The following is an 8395-nucleotide window of genomic DNA, read 5'->3' on the forward strand; positions in this document are numbered from 1 at the left end:
AGAAAATGCCCAAAGTTGAAGTAAAACTTCCCCAATGGAGAGTTTCAAAGCTGATAAAATGAATGAGATTTATACATCCTGCATATAAAGTCGTTAATATTAGAAATGAGATAGGAAAGTTCTAAAAAAAATTCCTTCTGATACAAACATATGCCCATGTTTTCATTTCTGTGGGTGGAAGTCAGAGGTCCTAATTTTATAACATTAGCAAAGAATTGAAGTATTTCCATATTAGTAATAGAGTATGCGTGTCAGCATGGTATTTATTTGCTTGAAATTGGGGGTGATCAAACAGCTTTTGTGAGGACTGGAGGAAGATATTTTTTTCATCATTGGATCAGCAAAGGGTAACAAGTGGTTATCTCTTAGGAATTCAGAGAGTCATCATCTGTGAGAGAGTAAGGATAATTTTTTGCTTTGTAAATCAACTGAATCACCAATTCAAACACTGAAACTGAAGTCGCACGAAATCAGTATCCCTAAGTGAATCTTGTTAGTTGGACAAGGTGGTAGCATTAATATTTAGCAATACTTTTTATATAATGCAAATGTCGTTCTTAAAAATCCCACATTATGATAAATTCTATCTGTTATGAGTATCCCATAATAAACATTAGAGCCATAGTTCATGCCCTTAAAAATTGTTATGGGAACTTAAACATTGATAGTATTTCTTGACCTGGTAAATTATGTATATAATTACTCTAGTAGCATTATGACACTAGATAGTATCTTGGGACTTTGTTATGGAGTGGAGAACTTGTAAAAGAAATCCTTCTATTTTATTATTAGAAGTCATTTGGACTGCAAAACACTAAGTACCAAAAGTATGTTAGCCCAGGAAAAATTCTTATTGACCCTCACCTCACAAGGTAAAGGAACTGAAATTAGCACAGTTTGATTTTTGCCCTTGTGAAATACAACTAAATTATTAGAGACACAAATGCACTTGAATTCAAAACAAAGTTGAGTACATTAGATAATGTATAATAAATCTCTACCTGGATTCAATCACATAGTAAATAGTATTTTATAGCCTTCTTCCTTTTAATATAATAATTATCTTTCTAAGCCAAATATTTACCTACAGCATCATTTTAATTGATATAAAGCACTACATTGCTAGGATAAAACAATTTATTAGATGTGTAGATTATTCCTAATTGTTCATTAAAATTAACATAATCTAACATGACGAGCACTTCTTAGTATGCCCTAAGTGCCTTAGGTGCATTTTCTTAAATAGTCATAGCCACCTCACAAAACAGGTCCTGTTATCAGCTTTATTTTACAAATGTGGAAATTAAAAAGTAATATGTCTAGTATCTCAGTAGGAAATAACAAGGTAAGGATTTGAATCTAGCAGCTCAGTGACACCAGATATCATATTCTTCTGTATATTAAGTACCATTTTAAGATAAATTTCCATAGGCCCAGAGGATGTGAAGCCCCCCCTGCAGGAAATGCTCTTCTCTTTTTCTAAATTGTGTCAACATTTACAATACTTACCAAGGATCTATCTAGAATCTATAGCTGGTGGGGGCTGAGAGGAGAGGTTAGGGGTGGGCCGTGTGTGTGTGTGTGTGTGTGTGTGTGAGAGAAATAATACAGCAAGAGAAAAGGATGTTAAGAAATGCACCTGGGTGGCTCAGTGGTTGAGTGCTCAGGTTGTGATCCCAGGGTCCTGGGATCAAATTTACATCAGGCTCCCGGTGGGGAGCCTGCTTCTCCCTCTGCCTGTGTTTCTGCCCCCCCACCCTCTCTCTCTCTCTCTCTCTCATATGAATAAATAAATAAATCTAAAAAAAAAAAAAAAAAGAAAAGGATAGTGAGCACTGCGAGGGACTTGCTTTCCATTGCATTCCACAGTGTAATATGGTAAACAGTAGATAAATAATTTAATGAGGTTGAAAGGATAATAATCAGAATAATACACTTGAACATCCTAAGAAAACTTCAAATTCCAAAAGTGCTCTTCTTAAATTCTCAAAATAGCCTTCCCTTCTTTCAGCAAATGTATTTTCTATACCTGTGGCATTTTGTATATTTATATGCCACCAAATATGAGATTGGGACACCTGGATTTTAGCACCTTCTCTGACACCAGTAAAGTGAATAAAAAGTATCCACTGACCTCACTGGCTGCCAGTTTCCTCAACAGTAGAAGGAAGATTTTTATGAGGCCAAAGTGAGATGATGAATGAGAAACACATAGTAAAAACATGATCTATTAATTTAGGAGGGTGGGGCTAGTGGCAGGAGATCAGGCAAGGCCAGGCTGAGCTGCTGGAGCACCAGAAATCTGGCAAGCACTGCCCTACCCCGTGCAACCCTAGGAGGACAGTGCTCTATCCATTTCTTTAAATAAAGTCAGAGGTGGAGTATCTATGCTGGTAATGAGTTCCATGTTCTCATATGACATTCTTCTCTTATCCCAACCTCAGCACAAATGGAAAACATCGATTTGCTTTCCACATAAACTCACTCCTTGATCTTAATATCTCAGACTAGTAGAAGTGTCACTTTGTGTAATATGGGGGTCAAAAATCCCTACACAATTTAGCTCCCAGAGGTAATTTGAATGTTTGCAAAAAAAAAATATATATATATATTTTTTTTTTTAAACCCAAAGGAGTTATGATGCTATATTTGAAAATGGAAACTATTGTTACAAATTCAATTTCAAAATATTTACTTCCCGGAACCAGGGTGAAGTCTCTGGAGAACCACTACTTGTTATTAGCTCATTTCTTTCAGAAGCACTGGAATGAGTCTGCTACTTTGCCAGTATGGTTATGAACCACAAAATTTCATCTCTGGTTGAAACTCCTCTAAGCGAGACCATGTGCAATTCTCCTAGTTCATTTGTCTTTAAGAACATGGACTGGTGCGCTTTAGGGCAACTGTAAAAACATGTCTTAAGAGTCTCGGTGGGCAAAGCTGGTTTCACAGGCCCCTCAGCAGAGCCTGGCACTTGCAGGCCGTCAGTCATGGAAGGTGGGAGAGGGATCAAGAAAATTCTAACAAAGACAGGAATCCCACCCTCTGGCAGGCTTGCACTGCTGTTAGGATGGAAGGAGGAAGACTGTAGTGGAACTAGATGAAGGCAGCCAGAGTCTGCAGGGAATTCATGGATTCTGAGGAGCACACCTGGCTCATACAGGGCTGGGAATGAGGTGCCACGGACAAGAGGGCAGAGTCGAGGTCAGGAGCATTCAGCTGCTAGAGTTCTACTCTAAGAGCAGATTCCTGGCTTCTGTGAAGCATGCACTTATTCTGATCTGTCAGCGACATGCATGGAAACCGCATGGTGGTACCAAGGTCGACAAAAGTCACATTACAGACAAAATCAAAACTGAAAAGACTCCGAAGTCGTACAATCTGGAGTCCTGGTTTTGCCACTTCCCACTGGTGTGATTGTTGGCAAATTACTGAACTGTGCCTTGGTTTTTTCATAAAACAGAATAACAACTGCCCCATTTCCAACTGGCTATTGTGAAGATGCAATAATATCATGTCTAGGGAATGCTTAGTAAGATGTCAGGGGCATACTAAAGCCTGAATATTACCTATTAATTATTCTTTGGTAATCTAACTTTCACCACTAGCAGGGAAAAATGCCACCAGCCTTCATACTAGCTTTCACTCTCCTTTTGCCTCCTCCCTTTTCCTGGCTAATAACTACTCATCTTCTGGGACCCACCTCAGGCATCATCTCCTCCAGGAAGCCTTCCCTGACTGCTCCCCACTTCCTACCCCACCCCAGTGTGGGTCAGTTGCTGCTTTTGTTCCCATCATTTCTTCAAAGGATACCTCTATATTTCACACATTTTTTAAAAATAATTATCTTAAATTTGTCTCAAGACTAGACTTTGAGAATCCTCAGAATAAGGATTGTGCATCGTAGAGTCTCTAGAACAGAGCAGAGGACCCTGACAGAGCAGGCTTTACCAGGGTTGACTACCTCCTGCCAGCCTGAAGGCAGGCTCCTGGGGGCAGCCTTTCCCCTGCCGACTCCTCAGCCTGGGCTGCTCCATGGCCCATGGAAGGTCTCCAACTCGGATGGACCTGTTTCTTGTACTCTTCAGCTAAGCAAAACAGACAGTTGGGCCATTATCGAGTAATTCAGGCAAGGGAAGCAGCCAAAGCACATGTTTTTATCTGAGTTACCCAAATTGGCTGACTCCCCAGCCTGCAGTTACTAGGTAATTGCTCAATCTTCCACTTGGCTTTTGCTGTGTAAATGTGGCCACAGAGTCTTTTCATTTGTTGAGTGGCTCCTCCCCTACCCTACCTAATACGGCTTAAAACATAAAATTTACCTTTCACAACAACCCTGATAGCTCTTCTAGGCTGTAGCTGACCTCCATTAATCTTCTGTTGTTGTTTTTTTCCAAACTTTTAATTCCCATCTACTTATTTATTTATTGAGATTGTATTTATTTATTTGAGAAAGCATGAGCAGGGTGAGGGGCCGAGGGAGAAGCAGATTCCCTGCTCAGCAAGAAGCCTGATGCGGGGCCAGATCCCTATCCTAGGACTCCCGGATCAAGACCTGAGCTGAAGGCAGCTGCTTAACTGACTGAGCCCACCAGGCACCCCTGACCTCCATTAATCTTCAAAGTAGGCTGATATGTTTGGTTGGTAATTGTTTTTATCCTGCTGTCAACTCTCCTTTTTCATTTTTTCTTTGTTTTTTGCTATGAGGAGAGAAGAGCCAGGGATGTACAGGATATATACATGTGCATATGCACAAACACCAACACCTCAGCCATAAGTGTTACACACTGACAACTTTTTATATTTTGGCTTCAGGTTTGGGAAATCCCTTTCTCAGCAGCCTGTGACCATGGCTCACTGCAGTCAGGGACAGATCGTAGGGTTTGGTTTCAGATGGAGCCTTGTTCTGACCCCAGCCTAGTCTAACCTTATTACCTAAGTGACTCTGGGCATATTATTTGCCAATTCATCACATGCTGTTTGTTTCACCCTTGAAATGTTTCTGGAATCCACCTACTGCCTTACATCTGTACCACTAACAGTGCAAGCCACCGTCCCTCATCAGGGCTATTAAAATAGCTATATAATTATTTTCCTGGTTTCCACCTCTTCTCCCTTCAAATACATTCACACAGATCCATTTAAAACCTAGGTTAATACTTTTCTGCTTAAAATTCTCCAGTGGCTTCCCTTCCTATTCAGAAGAAAATCCAACATCCTCCATGGCCTTGAAAGGCACTTATCACCAGGTGGCTGCCCCCAGTTCCAGCCCATTTCTTTTTGACATTGTCTTTTTCCCTTGTCCTCACCTACTCACTCCCTTGCTCTCTTGCTTCCAGCCACACTGACCTTCTGGGCTTCAGACAAGTGGGATAAAACAGTGCTTCGAGATTTAGAAGAACACCTATCAGGGCTGCTACTTTTTGACTCTGTGACACTGGAAAAGTTGCTTGTGCTCCTGGAGCCTGTTTTCCATAAATGAGCGTGCCACTACCGACGTGGCAGGGCTGCCGTGGAGATTAAATCAACGAGAAAGGACAGATAAAGCATTAGCCCAGGATCTGGCATATTGTCAGCTCTAAATCAGGGATGGGGTGACTAGGTGACGGACATTAATGGGGGGGGGGGCATGTGATGTAATGAGCACTGGGTATCATATGTAACTGATGAGTCACTGACCTCTACCTCTGAAACTAATAATATACTATATGTTAATTCATTGAATTTAAGTAAAATTTAAAAAAATAAATCAGGAACTGATGGCTCCTGGAGAGGTGGGGAGGTGAGGCAGAGGGGGAGAGGGTGCTCTGAAGCAGGAAAGCAGCACTAGAGGTTTCTCTAAATCCCGAAAAATAGGATAACCCTCTCCCTCACAACCAGGTCTTCAATTTCAAGCCCAATTTCTGCTGAAGTTCAGCCCAAGCTGCTGCTTTTGATGTTGTTAGTAGAAACATTTACACTCTTAACTATCAGTTACCCATCTAAATGCACTGTTAATCTCCTCTGTGCAGCCACCCTCCCAGCCCACAACTCACTGCCTGGTCTAAAGGAAGCCAATCCCTCCAAGAATGTAGTCTCCTGAAGCCTGATTGATCTTGATTGCCTCTCATGGCTCCTCTCCAAGTTCTCCATATCACTGGGTCCCATTCAACATAGGCTTCCCTAATGCCGAGAGGGAGCTCCCAGTCTTTGCCAGTGAAATTGGCTCATATTTCAGGCTTTACGGTGCTTCCTTAGTTTCACTGCTGCTACATGAACCCTGGTAATCTGATACCTCTGCCAACTTCATTTTTGCTTTTTTCAGCAGACACCCTAGGGCCATACTTCTCCATTGCCGAAGGTGTGGCCAGCCTTTGCCATTCAGACTCTTACCTTTGTGCCAGCTTGTGTCCACCCTAGCCCAATGTCTCCTGCTTGCTGAATAATTTTCTCTGTTGAGCTATAAATTCAAGATTTCAGTGCTCCTGGGTCAAGGGTTTCTTTTGGATTGTTGAGTCTAAGAGTAAGTGGATTTGAGACCAAGTGTCTGTCTTCTATAGCAGTTGGAGTTTTATTAAGCTAAATGAGAAAATAATATAAAATTGTGTTTAATAGCCCAGGGAATTGGGTAAGTGCTGTCCATTGGGCCTAAATAATAGCACAGAATTACTCAGTTGGCCAGCAAATCAAGGAAAAATAAAAAGACAGCTTTCCTACAAACAACCCTGACTGACTTTTTAAACTTCCCCAAATTGACCATATTATCTAATCTTTCAGAGGACCTGTGAACCTCAGGACTCAGTGCTTTTAAATCACTGAAACATATGACCTATCTATGTCTTTACAAACCAATGACTATAAAGGATAATATGTTTTAGCTAGGGGTCTAATTCAGTAGTCCTCAAATTTTAAGGTACTCAAGTGTCATCTGGAGATGGAGAGGATGTTAGAAATGGTGATACCCACAGATCCTGAATTACCATCTCTAGGATAGGACTCAGAAATCTCTTGTGTTTTACAAGCACCCTGAGGGATCCTGCAGCAAACGGTCAAAGATGACACTTTTGAGAAACCCTGAGGCAGTTGGAGAGAATTTATTTATTTATTTTTTTGGAGAGAATTTAAACAGTTTCTTAATGAATGATTCGGCCCTGGGCAGGTGCTCATTCACAGTTGGCCCCTATTAATCTGCTATTTACTTACCCTGAGTCTGCTGTAAACTGGGAGCTTAAAGTACCTTCTGTCCCAACAATGTCACAAAGTAAGTTATTCTCATTCCCACTTTACATATGATACAGCTGAGGTTAAGGGTAGCCCTGCGTATGTCACAATCAAGATCGAGAAAAATGAGACAGGTGGCCTGAGAACAAACCAAACAAGACACACAGTCACAGCTAAATCAACTCTGGGGGTTCAGAAAATTATAACAAACATGAGTCTTATTTTGTTTATGACAAATATCCCTTTTGCTGATTTTTTTTTTTTTTAATTCCACGAAATCTTTGACCGAGATGCTATTTGGCATTACACGGTTGCCAAAATGCGAGTCAGTCCTCTGGATGAGTGCACTTGGTACCCTACATCCACATATTTTCAAACATTCAGACATCTTGGTTAGTCACAGAGACACTGGCTTGAGACTAGTTTCCTAATTTTCAGGTAGGAAATCTGAGTCACTGAGTGACCAAGAAATGGGGCCATTTTTTTTTTTTGGCACATTTTCTGTACCCGATGAGCATGAATATAGCCACTTCTTCCAAAGATGGTAAGGTCCCAATATGCTTGGTGTTGCTGGAGCTCATTCTCACGTGAGAATCCCTTTCCCAAAGAGGCTGACAGCTGGAGATAAAGGGAATCAGTGTTAACAGGCGTGTCCTCTGGGTCTCAAGAAAAGCTTGCCCAAGCTGGAATCATAACATTAATGGTTTGCTTTGCTTTCTACAATTATGCTATGCTTTTAAGATGGTGAAACTTGGAGTGAGCCCGAAGATAGCACTAGGGGAAGACTGCTGTCTCATCTCAGGTTTCAGTTGATGTCGTATAACATTTCGCTTCCCTTCCCTTCTTCTTTCCTCCAAAGAAAGAATGGTAAGCAGGGTGACAAAGGCCATATTGGGACTGAATGGCTGAGAGAGAGGGAGCATGGGGAGTCTGAGGCTTTCTGAGCAACTGAATAGAGTGGCTGCAGCTCCTACGCTGAATGTGGAGTCAACATCTTGGCAGAATGATTGGTGGTTGTGTAGGTCAAGAGAGCATAGACTGGAAACTTCAGGGATGCTCTGGTAAAATAATAGCATAGAGATTTGTACAGCAGCTGCTTGTCTCATCCCTGGACTTGCCAAAGCTTCCCCCATCTTTCATCTCTTGAAGCACAAAAATTCCTCTCGTGCAACAATACTTTAATTCCATTTTAATA

This window comes from Canis lupus, chromosome 8 (assembly GCF_048164855.1).
Source record: "Canis lupus baileyi chromosome 8, mCanLup2.hap1, whole genome shotgun sequence".
Classification (NCBI taxonomy): domain Eukaryota; kingdom Metazoa; phylum Chordata; class Mammalia; order Carnivora; family Canidae; genus Canis; species Canis lupus.